Here is a 17,656-nt window from a genome sequence, read left to right on the forward strand (position 1 = left end):
AAATTAGAAATGGTTAAAAGAATCTTGGATTGGTTATTTCTTTTTTATTATTATTATGAACATAGATCTCTTGAACATCTGTTATATCTCATAGAAATTCATCAAGTTAAACACAGCTGGTATTCCATAGGAAAGTGGTAATAAAGCTGAAGGAAGTGAGAAAAGATTTTTTTCTCCCAGAGGGAAAAAGAATTGAGGAATGAAGAAACATATATATATATATATATATATATATATATATATATATATATATATTAGCTTCATTGTCTTAGAATCTTCTTGGATGTTCTGAGAATTATTTCCTAGCAGCTATAATAAATATACATTTAAAATACCATTCAGAAAAAGAAAACATTTCAGGCATCTTTTAAACCAAGGAAAAGTGTACTAAAGTCTATTATCTGTTTCTCAAAGAAATGTTTATGTCTTTATATAATAATGTGCAGTTCCTTTTTCTCCCTAACTGCATAAAAATAGGTCAAATAAGATACCACTTCCTCCAAACCTGGCACATACACATTCTCAATTAAACAGAAATTGGGAGCTTCAGGCCACAGACCCAGAGATCACAGTAGATAACTGTGAAGCCATTCACAGCCACTGAAATGAGCGATTCTCAGCCTCTTTCTCCTATTTATGCTGTACACACACACACACACACACACACACACACACACACACACACACACACACACACACACACACACACACACACTGGTCTACTTAGAAAATTCAAGCACATCTTAAAAGCCATTCTCTTTCTGGAACAAGTATCTTAAAGTCATCTTCAAAAGTCAACAAAAACTTAACATTCCAATTTTACCATCTTCCAAAATGAGATCACTGGAAACAGTCTGATTTCTATCTTTCTGTCCACCTTCCTTCCCTGGGCTTATTTTAGAAAAGCAAAGCCAAAGCAGCATCTTGCTTTTCGGTTTCTGTTATTTTGAAGCATAATGAATGAATGCAAGGTCAGAGACATCCATCTCCCAGCCAAGAGTGGCTCAGTGTTGAGTGCCCCGTGGACTGTAGCAATGAACTCAGTCCCAACATTTATCATGATTGCATGGAAAAACTGGATGCAGAACACAAAGGGGATAAAATGGTCTAAATCTAATTAGGAAACACTTCAGAAAGTGAATAAAATCTTACTTGAGAGGAGACTCTTTTCTACACGGTTTAGGATCTACTGCAGGTGGAGCTGTACTTGAAGATACTGAAATATCAATCTTAAGTTAGTTATAGAGATAATTTTTTGATAGAACTGGGGTTTGAATTCAGAGCTTCATGCTTGCTAGACAGGTGTTTATCTTCAGAGCCATACCTCTAGACTTCTTTATACTGATTATTTTTGAGATAGGGTCCTGACTCCTGCCTAGGGGGAAGCCTGAACTATAATTTACCTATTTTTATGTTTCACACTATAGCTAGATGACAGGTAGATGCCACCACACCCAGCTCTGGGTTGTGAAAGGGATCCTGAAAACTTATCTCCACCCACTGACCTTCTAAGTAACAAAGAATTTCAGCTATGAATTTTTGGCAACCAACTTGAAAGTTCTTGGTAGAATGTGAAAAACAGCAGCAGGAGAAATTGTGTAGTCAAACAATCTAGCTTTCCTTCTATTTTATTGCCAACCTGTTTACTTTGTGTTAATGCCCATGCATATGAACTGCTGACAAATGAGATTCTCACACATTTTTTTAAATAATGCAGGCACACCTGTTCAGATTTCTAAGCAGACAGAACAATTCTGAAAAGGTAGGTGGGGAAAATAAATGGATATGTTCACCTGTACTACTAAAGACTTCCTAACTCTATGACACAGTTTTCTGATACTCTTGGGTACACCTGCCTTTCATTCCATTTCCCTAATCTCACTGGGATTATTAGGAGACTCCCTGAATAATCAGACAGGCAATGACTATATCTCGACAAGAGCTGGTCAATGTGCCATTAGCACAATCTGTACTTAAGTAGCACAGGGGTTTTATGCCTGCAGAAGGTAAGAATATACAAGTGAGATCAAGTTAAAAGCTTTGCAAGAATCCTTCTATGCATATGCCTATGGAAGGACTAGGTCTGGTTAATGTTTAGGCAACAATATTAATGCAGCTGCTTCAGAAGATCCATGGGGAAAATCTGATAAATATCTGATTAAATTAGTCTCCAACATAATTACATTAAAGTCAAATTTGTTTAACTTTGTCTATGCTTGGTTATCTCTGCAGAGCCACAGAGATGTTAATTGGCAACCTAGCTTCTAATATATTTATACTTCTGGTGGTTCATTAAGCTGAAGTTTTGTAATGCAAATGAACCTGGGGCTTGTTTTTAAGTTAACGTTTTTTTAAGTTAACAATTCAACTTTGAGGGTATTGTTTTTTAAATAGAATTTATGGAGTCTTAACATTGATTCTTAAAAGATGAGTCTTGTAAAGAATGTCCATTTTAATGTGTACAAAGGAATATTATTCATACTTCTAGACATTAGAAAATAGAACTTTATAAATATGAGGGAGACCCTATCCTCCCTTTCCAGAGAGGACCTGTCTTTTTTAAATTTATGTTTTATTTTTATTATCAAGAAGTTGCCATTCAAAAGCAGTGTATGAATGCAACACATTTGTTCAATGTTGACCCTTTCAACATTCTCATCCATCCTCAGAACCTGTCTTGGAGATTATATCACAGGGAAAATTTATCACCCTTAAATTATCTTTTCCCACTTTTTTCATTGGTTATATCTCTTGAAGAAGCTATAATTTAGCCAAGAATGTAAGAGATGAAAAATAAAAAGAATGTAATGCTTTTACCGAAGTGAATTAAACTACTATCTATATAAAGGACAAATTTGCTATCTGTAATCCCATTTAAGTGAGAATTTTGATGGGTTGCTATTGAAAGATTAAAAATTAGAGTTACATTTTACAGTTGCTAACTGCTGATTTTGCTTTTGTAAACTTGCTCGTGCTAGCACTAACCGCCCCCCTTTCTGGAAATAAGGAATTGAGTAAAAAAAAGTCTTGGAGTCCAGATGCTGGCCCAGGACAAGGTTTGTGGTCATAGATAAAGAACAAACAAGTAAATTCCCCAAGTGGCCAAATGGGACCCAAGATAAGGACCACCTGGCAAGTCCAGCAAACTAGGCCAAATGTTAATCAATCACAAGCCTGTAACTATGTAAACTAGGGTGACCACTCCCCCTAGACTTGCCCCAAGCCAACTGTTTTACAAAGAATGTTATAAACTTCCCCGTGTAGTAAAAATGATTGCTGGAGTGTATAGTGACTTTTAAATGGGCCAATCCTGGGACACCTGGTGTTATATGCTAATCTTGTGGTTTTTGTCTTTAAGAATGCCTGTAACCGCTGCCCGGGGCTCTCTGAGTCCATTTGCACAAACGCTGAATAAACTCCTCTTGCTTGTTGCATCTACTGGTCTCCAGTCTTGGTTTCTGGGGCGCCCTCCCGTAGACGAAAGTATCTCAGTGAGTCTGGGGTCTTTCAGCTACATAATATTGAAACATGATGTTAAAATAGGAGATACCTTCCTTTCTTAGTTTAGGTGAGTCTCTATGATTAGGACAAAGTGTTGATTCCATGCCCACACATATAGAAGAACTGAAATACCTGGGCACAGCTTACAAAGGGTTGCTATCAATCCAGTCCAGCATACAACAGGCTGTTGCCACTGACTCCAGGACATGTAGAAAAGACATAACAGGTGAAGCGATACAGGTAAAAGTATCTTTAGATTCTCTTACATCTCTCACCTAAACTCTGGGATATAGTGACATTGGTTAACTGTTAGCTGGCTAGAGACACCTGCAGCTGTAAACCTTAGAGACAGTCTGCACTAGAAAAAAACAAAGTTTATGTTCCCTGTGAGCTAGATCTGAACTCAGTAAAAGGTGTGATTTGAGTATCCAGCTCTCCTAGAAGACATGAGTGTCAGATTACCACTGGAAATTCAAGGTGTCTTCAAACGTTGCCACCTCATATCTCAGAGGAGTAAATAAGAGGTAGGGAGAAGAGCAAGACAGACAGACTGTAGAATCGTATTACAAGACTCACCCATTGTGTTTTAATATTTGATCTGATAAGGCATGAATAAACAAAATGCAATGTATTTGGTAAAATATGAAGTAACGTAGAGTTTGATATGTATTTCTATATTGGTGGAGTTTCTCTTTGAACAGTTTAAAATATTTCACTTGACTCTTTCTGTGCTTGCAAGGTTGTGATGTAATTCTTAATCCTGTTTCTCAACATTTTTCCCCCTTCTGGCCTTCTTCAAGATTTTATCCTTGCCTTGGATTTCCTGAAGTTGGAATGTGATATGCATACATATAGGTTTTATTTGTGGGTGGAGAGTATTTCTCTATCTAGTTGATCTGTGAGTTTGATAAGATTTGATTACTATTTTTGGAAAATTCTCAGCCATTATTACTGCAAACATTTTTCAGGTTTTCTTTTCCTTACTTTTGGTTGTTCTCCTTATGAATATATTGAACATTTTATAAACTGTTGCAAACACTTAAATGTTCTTTTATATATTTTTATTATCTTTTCTCTTTGTATTCCAATTTTTGAACTTCCTGTTGGTATAACTTTGATTTCACAGCATCTTTAGTCATGTCCAGTGTCTATATCAACATCTACCAGTGAGCACATCTGGATATTCTTTGTTTCTATTATAGTAGTAGTGCTTTTTTTAAATTCATGCACCTCCTTTTGTTCTTAGATTTTTCATCTTTCTGTTTATATTACCTATCTGATCCTCCATGTTGTCCTTTTATTTCTATTAGAACATTTTATATATGAAACATAGATACTTTAAATTCCTAGCATATATGGACTTGGATCATATTTTGTGTTTGTCTTCTTGGGATGTATTTGTTTCCTTACAGGTGCCTTGCAATTTGTTACTGAAAAACACAATACACCAAGTAAAAGAAACACAGGGATATTGGTCACTGGTATGATGTTCTGTATTTCTACTAGCTAGGAGAAAAACTGTTTCCTGTTTGATTTATCTTTGATTTCAGAAGCTAAAATTGCCTCTAGTGTGCTGGTATAGTCTCCACTGTTGTCTTTGGTTTTCCTGCATGCTTCTAAATAAGAGTCTGAAGTTTGTAGTTCTTTTAACTCAAATCCTACATTATTATAGAGCTTGATAGAATAGCTACCAATGAGGGAAAACGTTTGTCAAGATAACAGAGCATTCTTCATCTATTTCCGAATGGCTAAATTTCCATTTCTCTGACTGGAAGAAGGAGGTTTTTCTCAGATCTTCACAGTAAGAACCTGGTAGAGCTCTTGGGATTTAAAACTCTCAAAAGCATGGGAGACCCTTGTGAGTGGAACCCCTGGTAGATTTTTAATTTTCAAGCTAGTGTATATGGAGCCTTCATCATTTTATAATTTATTGTTTACAGTATCCCCACTGATACAGGTTTGGGCTGAGGGTTTCTGCTCCCAGGTTTCCATGGAGAGCTTGTCCAGTGTTAGTACAGTGGTTTGCCCTGTGACCTCAAATCTCTGAGGGAGCAAAGAAGACCTGATGATTTGTTTTTTATCACAAGAATGACAAGTTCAACACTGATTACATGTTTAGAAACCTAAGATTCTGTTTTTTCTTTCCTTCCTTCCTTCCTTCCTTCCTTCCTTCCTTCCTTCCTTCCTTCCTGTCTGCCTGCCTGCCTGCCTGCCTGCCTTTCTTTTTTTGTGTGCCTGTCTTGGGTCTTGAACACAAGGCCTGAGCTCTGCCCCTGAGTTTTTATGTTTGAAGCTAGTGCTCTATCACTTAAGCCACAGCTCCACTTCCAAGTTTTCAGTGGTTAATTGGAGCTAAGAGTCTCATAGATTTTCCTGCCCAATCTTGCTTTGAACTTCAATCCACAGATCTCAGCCTACTGAGTAGTTACATTGCAGGCATGACCCCACCACTCCCACAGAAAGTTCTGTTCTTTTTTTTATTTTTCATAAATATAGAGAAATTTCACTATACACTAGAATCATTTGTAGTAGCTGATGATAAAAGACAAACAGGATGTACTCACATTCTTCAGGAATACAGTGTGAAGTTCCTAAGGTAGTTATTCTATAGCTTTCTTTATTTTTGCCACGTTTATGTTAGCTTTACTTCCTGTAATCATTTAAGACTTTCCCATCATCTTTGTTTAGCGACCCAGACTTCTACTATCTACTTAATACTTGTGCATTCATTTCTGTGTGTGTGTGTGTGTGAGAGAGAGAGAAAGAGAGAGAGAGAGAGAGAGAGAGAGGAGAGAGATCCATGTCTGTGTCAGTGCAGGAGCTTGAATTCAGGGCCTCACTCTTTCATCTGGATTCTTCACTAAGAGCTGGCATTCCACTATTTGAGTCACATCTCCATTTTGGGCTTTTTGCTGGTTAATTGAAGAAAAGACTTTTCTGTTCTGGCAGGCTTTGAACCTCTATCCTCAGACCTCAGCCCCCTGAGTAGCTAGGATTATAGGCATGAGCCACCAGTGCTTAGATCATTCTTATTCTTATCTTGGTTGAGGACCTGGTTTGTACATACTGTAGCTTAATGATGCCTTAATGATGTCTCCTCATTAGTGCTTTTCTTTAGCTGGCACTGAAACATGCAGGCAATATATAACTTACTGATCATCTTAGAGATATCAGAATAAAAAAGGTTGTGTTTGGATATGGCCCCATTCCTCAGAGCTGAGCAATAAGTCACTCATAGATGCCAAAGAACTGATCAAACTTAAGACACATTGTCTTGTGTCACCTCTTCACAACTTAAACTCTGTATGATGTAGATGCTTCCTGGTGAGTAGAACAGAAAGAAGAGGAATCTGGTATAAAATAAAAATGATGGTGCCAGGCCCTGAATACAGTAACATAAGAGAGAAGATTGGCAGAATAATGGTTTGGAGTTGTGTGATTATTAATCAGCATTACATCAGTTATTAGCTTAAACTGACAGGAAAGCCTGTGGAAGTTGGAAGAGTTTTCATGTACAGGGTTAAGGAGTAAAGGTGTGGTGTGAAATTTGGGAGAGTAGATTTGTCAAAGAAAACCTCGAGTAACTTCTTGCTTGCCCTCATATGGAGTTCAAAGATTAGACAGGAATACCTGGGCAGAGTTTGATTATGGTTATACAGAGCCCCAAAGAATTCAAGGATATTTTATACCTAATGTATGAAATAAAGCCACAGTACTTCTGTGTCTTCTGTGCTTTGCTGAGACCAGTTTTGGCACAAGAAATAAGTGGCCCGGTTATGGGATGAGACTGCCAAGCCCTTTTTAAACAGATGGCTGTTATTTCATTATTCAGCATGCCTTCCCTTGTCACTTCTCTGCCTGCCAATTATTGCTGCAGATATAGTCTTTTATTTTGGAGAAATTACTGAAATAATTTTTGAGCAACGGTATCTCGAGTTGTGAGTTATTTTCATTGCTTTTATCTACCTACCCACTTACGAATCTGTACCTTGAAATTAGATTGGAGTCTGATTGTAATTATTGATAAATCACAAAGAATTCCATAAGCCATTGCTATGATGGGTCGTGGAGAATTAATACTAGCACTGACTTTTTCAAATTATCTTTGAAATAATGGGGTAGGGATAGCTACTGGAGATGACAACAAATTGGCTGCATACACAGATGATGCAGTGAAAAATGTAAATTTTCACAATTGAAAGAAATAGCTGAAGTTATTTATCTATCACTTAATGAAGAATTTAAAGTCAAGACTCTTGTATGTGAGAGATATCTTACAAGAAAAATCGAATAAGAAAAAGCTGGCACCAGAACATTTTACATACTCTTGAGTTTTGCTTCTTCCAAGATAGTCTTTTGCTTGGATAACGATTCCCTACCCAACAGCCAATAGGGGTGTGTACAATTCTGGTTTTATATTACCCTGAGGCAAGACATCTGTGTTAGTCATCTCTGTCACTGTGAAAACATCTGAACTCAACATATCTATCTTGGCTCTTGGTTTCAGAAGTTGCAGTTCCTGCTTGGCCCAGTGACTTTTAGGCCTGGGATGAAGTGATATATCATGGTAGATGAGGAGGATACTTACATCATGGTGGCTTGGAAGGAAAAAAAAAAAGAGAAAGGAAAGTGAAGAGGTCAAGATCTTAATATCTTTTTCAAAATATCAATGTCCAGTAACTTCCAATAGGCCCAACTTTTCTAAGTTTACAGTAAATTCTAGTAGTGCCATTAGCTGAGAACCAAGCTTTTGGCAGCTGAGCCTTAGGGGGAAGTGAAGATCTAATCCATAATCATATCCAAGAGAAAAGTGCTATTGGCTATAACATACAAGGGAGTGCAGATATTTCTTTGGCATACTGATTCTGTTTCTTCTGGATGCATACCCACTAGTGGCATTGGGGTTGTGTGGGGGTTCTCATATTTTTAAGTTTGCAAGAAACCTCTATCTTGCTTTCCATAATACAAATTTACATTTCCAACAAGAGTGTAAATCACCAGCTCAATGTTATCTTTTGTCTTTTTGATAAAAGCAATTCTAACTAGAGTGAAGTGATAGATATCACAGGTTTTTTACTTTTTAATTTTCATTTCCTTGATAACTAGTGATGTTGAACTTGTTTCAATAAATCTATGGGTCATTTTGTGCCTTCACTTGAAAAATTTCTATTAAGGTCTTCTAAACATTTTTTAATCAAGTTGTTTGATTTTAAAGATTATTCAGTCAGTGAAATGACAAGCAGTTGTTGACTGGTTAAAGTGGTTCTAATCTGTGTTGTAATTCATTTTGAATGTAATTAAATTGGTGACTACTTTATAATGTGATAAATAAACATTAATCCACTAAATATATATCAGTTGAAAGCTGCAAGAAAAGTGACTTGAAGAGCAGATAAGCTTTTGGTAGCCATACTTTAGACTAAAGTGAACAATTTTAGGAATGGAGAGCTTAGGCCCTATTGAACAGTATTGAAGAACAGTATTCAGCTTTTGGGAAACTCACATAGCTGCAATATCAGAGATATGGTTGATTTAAATAGTAATGTTTAGAACACAGAGAGATTCAACAGCAAGTGGCAAGAAACTGGTATTAATCCCCAAACAGTGAGAGACCTCCAGAACACAACACATACTGGGACCCATAAAAGTGTAACAGGTGAATTTTTATCAAGATTGAAATACATAGAGGGATACTCAAGCCACAATATTGTTTAAAATTCATTTTAACCACTGGAAAAGAAGCACCAATGCATCTTTGGGAGAGGACTGAAGTTCTAGAAAATAGTACCAACCATATGATGAAAACAATGCTTTTTCCTTTTCTCTTCTAATTTTGAATGTACTTACTGTTTAGAGCACTAGCTCTAAGCAGTTGATTAGTTTAAATATTTTGAACTAAAAGTTCAGAGTTTTTAAACTGGTCTATGACCTCAGGCCAAAAGCCAAACAGTACTGTAGTATCAAGATGTTAGAAAATCAAGTTTGCTATGGTTAAGTCCTGATTTGCAGTAATTTTTTATTAAAAATATTGCACATACACATACATCTATGCATGAATATATGCATAAATATCTATGTGTGTGTGAGTGTATAGAGAAGAGATTAGAATAAAATATATATTTTAAGAAATCTACATATGTACATGATATTTTAATGATCACAAATTACCTGTTCCAAGTATATTTTGTATTCAAAATATTGTTTTTGCTAAACAAAAGGAGGAGGCTGCAATGCTTGGTAAGAAATGTACGCATTATCCTGCCCATGTAATTGTAACCCCTCTGTACAGTATCTTCACAAATAAAATAAAATAAAAATAAATAAATAAAGGTGATAGCTGTACAAAAAAATATTGTTTTTGCATGTTCAAAATGTACAGTGTTGTAAATTCTCAATCATCGTAAATGAGCTAAATATTACAAGGGTCTTACTCGTGCTATAAAGAGGAACATTTTGGATGTTTTCTCTGAGACACTGAAATGACTTTTTATATTTTTATCATGTCAAGTTGTCTCAAATTGATACCAAGTACTTTATGGTCACTATTGAAAAAGCAGCAGGAATCTCAGTTTGGTGCCAAATTGTGGCCATTTACTCATTTGCCATTTGGCAAAGGAATTCATCCATTATGATTGTCCCTTAGCAACTATTACTGATTACTTTTCAATATCCTAATTCTGAACACCTAGGAAACCTGTGTTACCATAGAAATTACTTTTCTGCTTATGTACAATTTAACACTCCAAGGTTATTTTTTGCTAAGCAAATTTGATCATTCTTAAGCCACAACTATGATATTTCTACAAAGAATACACATTGTTGCTGGGCACTGGTGGCTCAACCTGTAATCCTAGCTACTCAAGAGGCTGAGATCTAAAGATCACAGTTCAAAGACAGCCGGGACAAGTAAGTCCATAAGACTCTTATCTCCAATTAACCTCCAGAAAACTGGAAGTGGCACTGGGGCTCAAAGTGGCAGAGCACTAGTCTTGTGTGATAAAGCTAGAGGACAGTGTCTTGGCCTTGAGATCAAGTCCCACGAATGACAAAAAACTAAAATTAAAACAAAGAATGCACATTGTGAGTGTCCTCTCAGTGAAGTCACAATTTCTATGACAATATTTTTCAAAGGTACATTTGCAAAGGCCAGTCCTAGAGGCCTTCTCAGGCTTTCATGTGCATACATTCTACCTAGACGCTGTACATAGAAATTCTGATTCACTTGACCAAAAACGAAGCCTGGGAATCTGCATTTCAAGTAAGTACTCAGATAATTGTTATTTTCCCTGGTTTGTCCTTATAGTGTGTTTTGAGGAGCAAGGAGATGAAAAACCTATCTTATTGTTCTTTAGAAATTTAAAATACTTTATTTTCTTATCCTATCTAATATTTAGAAATTTGCCACATTTTATACTTTCTTCACTTGACAGAGAAATAAGGTGGTTGAACAAATATGCTTACAATTATATCAATGCAGAAAATGAGTAGAACATAGCAAGTTAAGTAAAAAAGGAAAAAAAACATCAATGACATCTTTGTCTTAGAATTTTAAGGACAACATTCATCATAGGTACAAATGCGGTGCCATTCATCACAAACTTCTGTTTGATAGTTTCTTCAATGGAATAATGAAAGAATCATCTCTATTGATTTAGCTAAAAATGTAAGATTCCTTTAGATTTATTTTGTTTTGCAAAATTTAAATGCATAGTACTGTCTTTCTTGTAACGTTGGTATCTGATTCTAAAAGTCTTTTCTTTCTGGTGCTAAACTAGTAAGTTTTATTTCCACAAAACTAAAAAGATTTTAATGACTTCCCGTTATAAAAGGAGAGATAGCTCAGGTTTTTGGAGATTATTATATAGGAAACAGTTTGAATCAAACCAATGTGAAACACTGAAATTGCCCAACACGGTTTGATGATGGCCAAGTCACTGGTTACAATGCTGAGGCTCTAGCATTTAGCTAACTGCTTTCAATTCTCATTCCTTGTAAATAAGCCTGTAGTGGCTCAAATTGTAAGCAAGATGAGCAAAACAAACAGCTTAACCATTGCAAGTTACAGGTAAAGGAACACTAATAATTTCAGATACAGCTCATGCAATAGTTTAATACCAATAATCTTGTGTCCCATGTGAATTAATGTTCCTATGGAGTAGATCCTCTAAAGTACATAAAGGCACAGTGCTGCAGACTTCAGTGTACATATCACAAAGTGTCCCCTTAGGAATCCAGGAGCGAAAGGCAGACAAGCCACTCTAAGAGAATGTTTGCTACATGTTCACTTTGCATTGGGTGTTGTGTTTGTTATAAACTGTTATCACACTCCAGAACATTCAAAATAATCTTCAATGATCCTAATAACAAGAAAGAAGGAAGAAAAGAAAAAAAAAACCTTTACTTAGCTGTGTCTGAATCATGCAATCAATTTTAAAAGGTTCCATGTCATGCTGAGCGCTGGTGACTCATGCCTGTAATCCTAGCTAACCCAGAGGCTGAGATCTGAGGATCAGAGTTCAAAACCAGCCCGCACAGTAAAGTCTGTGAAACTCTTACCTCCATGTAGTCACCAGAAAACAAGAAGTGGAGCTGTGGCTCAAACTGATAGAGCACTTGCCTTGATGAAAGAGCTCTGTGACAGTGCCCAGGCTCTGAGTTCAAGCCCCACCGACATTGACCAAAAAAAATGGTTCCATTTCTTGATGAAAGCACTGTTTATCCATTTCCAACTGATGGACTTCATTTCCAAATTTCCCATCATTCTTCAATCTCATACTTGATCTTCTAAAGTGATCTCTTAATTTCTTGTTTGCACTTGTCTTTTCTGTTCATTCTTTTTAAAAAGTTTTTAATGTTTTTTATTGTAAAGATACTGTACAGAGGGGTTACAGTTACATGAGTAAGGTAATGAGTACATTTCCTATCAAACATTGTTACCTCCTCCTTTGTTTTTCCCCTTCCATCCCTTGCCTCACCACCTCTCCTTTCCCCCCCTCCTCCACCCCAAGTTGTAAAGTTTATTTTCTACATAGTGTCTTGTGTATCTCATTGTTACAATGGGTCATCCTGTATCCTTGCTTCAGCATTTTGTCATTTCCCTTCCCTTCCTCAAATTAGATGTATATACAAGATGCAGGACACCGATATCAAATACAGTGGAAACAGAGGTTATACCATGGGGGAAGAACTTACAAGAGAAACAAAAAAAAATCACATAATACATTTTAGATACATTAAAAATGATAGCAAGAAAGAAAAAACCACTTGTGTCCCTGTCTTGGGGTTCATTTCACTTAACATCATCTTATATGGTAATACATACATAGCTTTTGACCTTTTTTCCTTGTCCTCGACTTATACTAGTTATTGAAAATAAGAGAAACCATGGGACCTATGTTATTTGGGCCTGGCTTACTTCATATAATTTTTTCCAAGTCTTTACATTTCCTAACAAATGGGACAATGTCATTCTTTCTGATGGAGGCATAGAATCCGATTGTGTGTGTGTGTGTGTGTGTGTGTGTGTGTGTGTGTGTGTGTATCACATTTTCTTGATCCATTCATTTACTGAGGGGCATCTGGGTTGGTTCCATATCTTAGCTATGGTAAATAATGCTGCGATAAACATAGTTGTGCTGGTAGTCTTAGTATGGCCTTGTTTGTGATCATTTGGGTAAATGCCCCAAAGTAGGATTGCTGGGTCATACGGGAGCTCTATATGGAGTCTGAGGAACCTCCATACTACTTTCCAAAGTGGTTGAACAAGTTTAGACTCTCACCAACAATGCAGTAGGGTTCCCTTTTGGCCACATCCCCCCCAGCATCTGTTGGTATTATTAGATTTCTTGATTATAGCCATTCTAACTGGGCTGAGTCAAATCTCAATGTTGTTTTGATTTGCATTTCTTTTATGGCTAGAGAGGTTGAGCATTTCTTTGTGTATCTATTGGCCATTCTTATTTTCTCTTCAGAGAAGTTTCTCTTTAATTCTTTAGCCCACTTACTTATTGGGCAGTTGTTTCTTTGAAGATTTGTTGTTGGGGGATTTAGTTTTTTGAGTTCTAAGTATCTTTTAGATATGAGACCCTTGTCCAATGTATGACTGGTGAAGATCTTCTCCCAGTTTGTTGGTTTTCTATTGATCTTGCTAGCTATGTCTTTTACCATACAGAAGCTCTGCAGGCAATCCCATTTGTCCAACCTTTCTTTGATTTGTTGTGTTTCTGGGTCTCTATTAAGAAAATTTCGGCCCATGCCAAGGAGTTCTAGAGTTTCTCCTATTCCTTCCTGTAATGTTTTCAGGGTGTCTGCTTTGACTTCGAGGTCTTTGATCCATTTGGAGTTGATTCTTGTGCAGGATGATCTAGCTTTCATTTTCTACAGGTGGTTAGCCAATTTTGCCAGCACCATTTACTGAAGAGTCTGTCTTTTTTCCATTCTATTTTCTTTTAGCTCCCTATTGAAGATTAGGTGGCTATAGGTCTCTGGGTTCATTTCTGGATTTTCAATTCTCTTCCATTGGTCCTCAGGTCGGTTCTTGTGCCAGTACCAAGCTGTTTTGATTACTATGGCTTTGTAGTAGAGTTTGAAATTTGGTATTGATATTCCTCCAGCACTGTTCTTTCTGTTAAGGATTGTTTGCTGTTTGGGGTCTTTTATTGTTCCATATGAATTTTTGGATTGCTTCTTCTATTTCATTGAAGAATGAGCTTGGCATATTGATAGGTATTGCATTAAACTTGTAGATAGCCTTGGGCAGTATTGACATTTTTACGATGTTAATTCTCTCAATCCAGGAGCATGGGAGGCTTTTCCACTTCTAAATTCTGCCTTAATTTCCTTTTTTAGGCTTTTAACATTTTCATCATAGAGGTCCTTCATGTCTTTAGTTAACTCCTAGGTATTTTTTTTGTGGGTCTATTACAAAAGGAGTTGCTTTTCTCATTGTTTACATACAAAAAAGCCATTGATTTTTGAGGGTTAATTTTATATCCTGCTACTTTGCCAAAGTTTCAAATCAGCTTGAGTAATTTGGGAGTGGAGTCTGTGGGATTCTTTAAATACAACATCATGTCATCTGCAAAGAGTGAGAATTGTTCTTCATCTTTCCCTATTTGGATCCCCTTTATGTTTACATCTTTTCTTATTGCTGTAGCTAGGCATTCTAATACTAAATTGAAGAGAAATTGAGAGAGTGGACATCCTTGTCTTATTCCTGAGTTTAGAAATGCCTTTTCTGTTCTTTTGCATCTAAAGGACAAAGGACACATGACTACCTTGGTAAGGCTTGTTGGAAATCTTTGGTGGGTATCCCCCACTTAGCTAGAGCACAAATAGAATGGCACTTTAAAAATCTGGCATGCATATTTAGTCACCAGCTACTTCTTCAACTTCAGTGACTCTCCTTCTCACCACCTCTTTTTACCTACAGCCAATGTGCAATATGAGAGATAAAGTCTTTAAAAGGGGAGTAAGTTGTAAAGAGTCCTCATTAATGGGATTAAGACTCATAAAAGTAGCTTTCTGCATCATTTGGCTCATTTATCCTTCCACCTTCCAACATGTGAGAAAACAATGATCTTTCCTAGAGAATACAACAATATGGTTCCATTTTGACTCAGAATCTAACAGCCATCACCAAGCAAATCTGCTGGTACCTTGATCTTCAATTTCATAGGTGATAGAGATGCAAGGAAATACTTCCTATTGTTTAAAAATTACTTAGACTAGGCTAGTTACCAGTGACTCATGCCTGTAATCTTAGCTACTCAGGAAACTGAGATCTGAGGGTCATGGTTCAAAGCCAGCCCAGACAGCAAAGTCTGTGAGACTCTTATCTTCAATAAACTACTCAAAAAATCTGGAAGTTGTGCTGTGGCTCAAGTAGAAAAGTGGTTGTCTTGAGAACAAAAAGGCTCAGAAACACTGCTCAGACCCAGAGTTCAAATCCCAGGACTGGCAAAAAAAAAGAAAAAAAATACTGAGACTGAAGTATTTTGCTATATCAGCACACGAAACTAGTCCAACAAGGCACCAGTGGCTCACCCCTGTTAATCCTAGCTACTTAGAAGTCTGAGTTCTGAGCATCACAGTTCAAAGTTAGCCCCGGCAGGAAAGCCCAAGAGATGCTTATCTCCAATTAATCACCAGAAAACCAGAAGTGTTTCTGTGGCTCAAGTGGTAGAGCACTTGCCTTGAGCTGAAAAGCTCAGGGACAGCGCCCAGGCCCAAAGTACAAGCCCCATGACTGACAAAAAAACAAAACAAACAAACAAACAAAAAAACCTAGGCCAGTCACTTAAAAGATATTTTTACCTTTACCACAAAGCAGCATGAAAATAAGACACACTTCCATAGACATCATGACTTCTTTTCCTTCAAATTCTTCATTCTTAGAAAACCAGGTCAAAACTTTAAAACTTTAAAAATATTTCTTCAGGGGCTGGGAAGGTGGCTCAGTGGTAGAGCACTTGCCTTGCATGCATGAGGCCCTGGGTTCGATTCCTCAGCACCACATAAGCAAAAAGAAAAAAGCCAGAAGTGGCGTTGTGGCTCAAGTGGTAGAGTGCTAGCCTTGAGCTCAAGAGCTGAGGGACAGCACCCAGGCCCAGAGTTCAGGCCCCACGACCGGACCCAAAAAAATACATATATTTCTTCATCTTAATGACTTTTGGAGAACTATAATGCTTAAATATTGTTGGGGCTTTGAAGAGTAGATTTTTGTTTTTCTTTTAAATCATCTCAACGCTCCTACCAATTCATTTACATCTTTTTCTCTCCTCAAGACCTTTTTTGTAAATCAATTTTATCTTATTTATTGCAAAAATAACTAACCCTAGATACAGTAAAGGTTGTTATTTTTAAGTTTAATGAATTAATTATATGTATGATTCTCTTTGTAGATTTTGTGTAGATGAGTGTAAGAGGAGTCATTGTAAGTATGTCACTAAATATGCATCACTCTAAAATATGTTGTCTTGAAATATAGTAGGTATTCGAAGCATTAAGGATTTTTTAAACTATGGAATATTTAATATACAAACAAATATATGAACTGAATTCATATCGTTTAAGGAAATTCTTGAAAACTAACAAATTATTAGCCAAAAATCCTCATTAAGAAAACATTAAGCATTTGTAGCTCATGCCTATACTCAAAAGGCTGAAATCTGAGAATCATGATTCAAAGCCACGTGGGCAGAAAAGTCCATGTGACTCTTATCTCTAATTAATGACACAAATCCAGAATAGGGCTGTGGCTCTGGTGGTAGAGCACCAGTATTGAGTTAAAAAAGTAAAAGGCAATGCTCAGGCCCTGTTTTCAAACCCAGTACCAACACGCACACACGCATACACACACACATACACACACACACACACACACACACACAAACAAATATTACTAGTGACCTAGATATCTGTTATTGTATGTCTTTCCTTTACTGTCCCTAGTAATCCTGTCTTCACTGGTCTGAGAATAATGATAATGCTTTCCTTATAATTCCCATATATTATGTATGTGCTCATAACACCATATTCTTTGTGTTTGCTTTTGAAATATACATATAAATTGAATCATGTCATATGAGTTTTTGAGTCCTGTATATTTTACTCACTATTATTGTTTACAAAATTCATCTCTGGTAATGCTTATAGCAATAGTCCATTCATTTTCATTGCTCGGTTTTTCTGGGGAATGGTGATATTTTCTGCTTTAGATATTAAATCCACTCTATTAAGATCTCTGCAGCTGTGAACTATCTGGAATACATCTCCTAGCATGCATAAATAAGAGTTTATTGAAACCTCATGATAGAAGTCAAGGAACATGGGTGTTTCCTATTCAGTTATAGTCAGACCAGTTTCCAAAGAGTATTCCGAGTTATGATCCACTCCGTCACATATGAAAATACCTTGATTAACATCTTTTCCAATACTGGATAATATTTAGACAAGATGTTAGCTAGTGTGGTAAGCATGACATAAGGATCATGTTCTATTTGTTATTTGGATCTTGTAATTATTGAATCTGAGTATTTTCCCACAAGCTTGTTGTGAATTTACTTCTTCTTTGCCCAGTTTTCTCATTTTCTTCTGAATTTTAGTCTTTTCTATACAGATGCAATGGAACTATAGGCTCAGAGTTTATGGCTTA

This window comes from Dipodomys ordii, unplaced genomic scaffold, assembly GCF_000151885.1.
Source record: "Dipodomys ordii isolate 6190 unplaced genomic scaffold, Dord_2.0 Scaffold1, whole genome shotgun sequence".
Lineage (NCBI taxonomy): Eukaryota > Metazoa > Chordata > Mammalia > Rodentia > Heteromyidae > Dipodomys > Dipodomys ordii.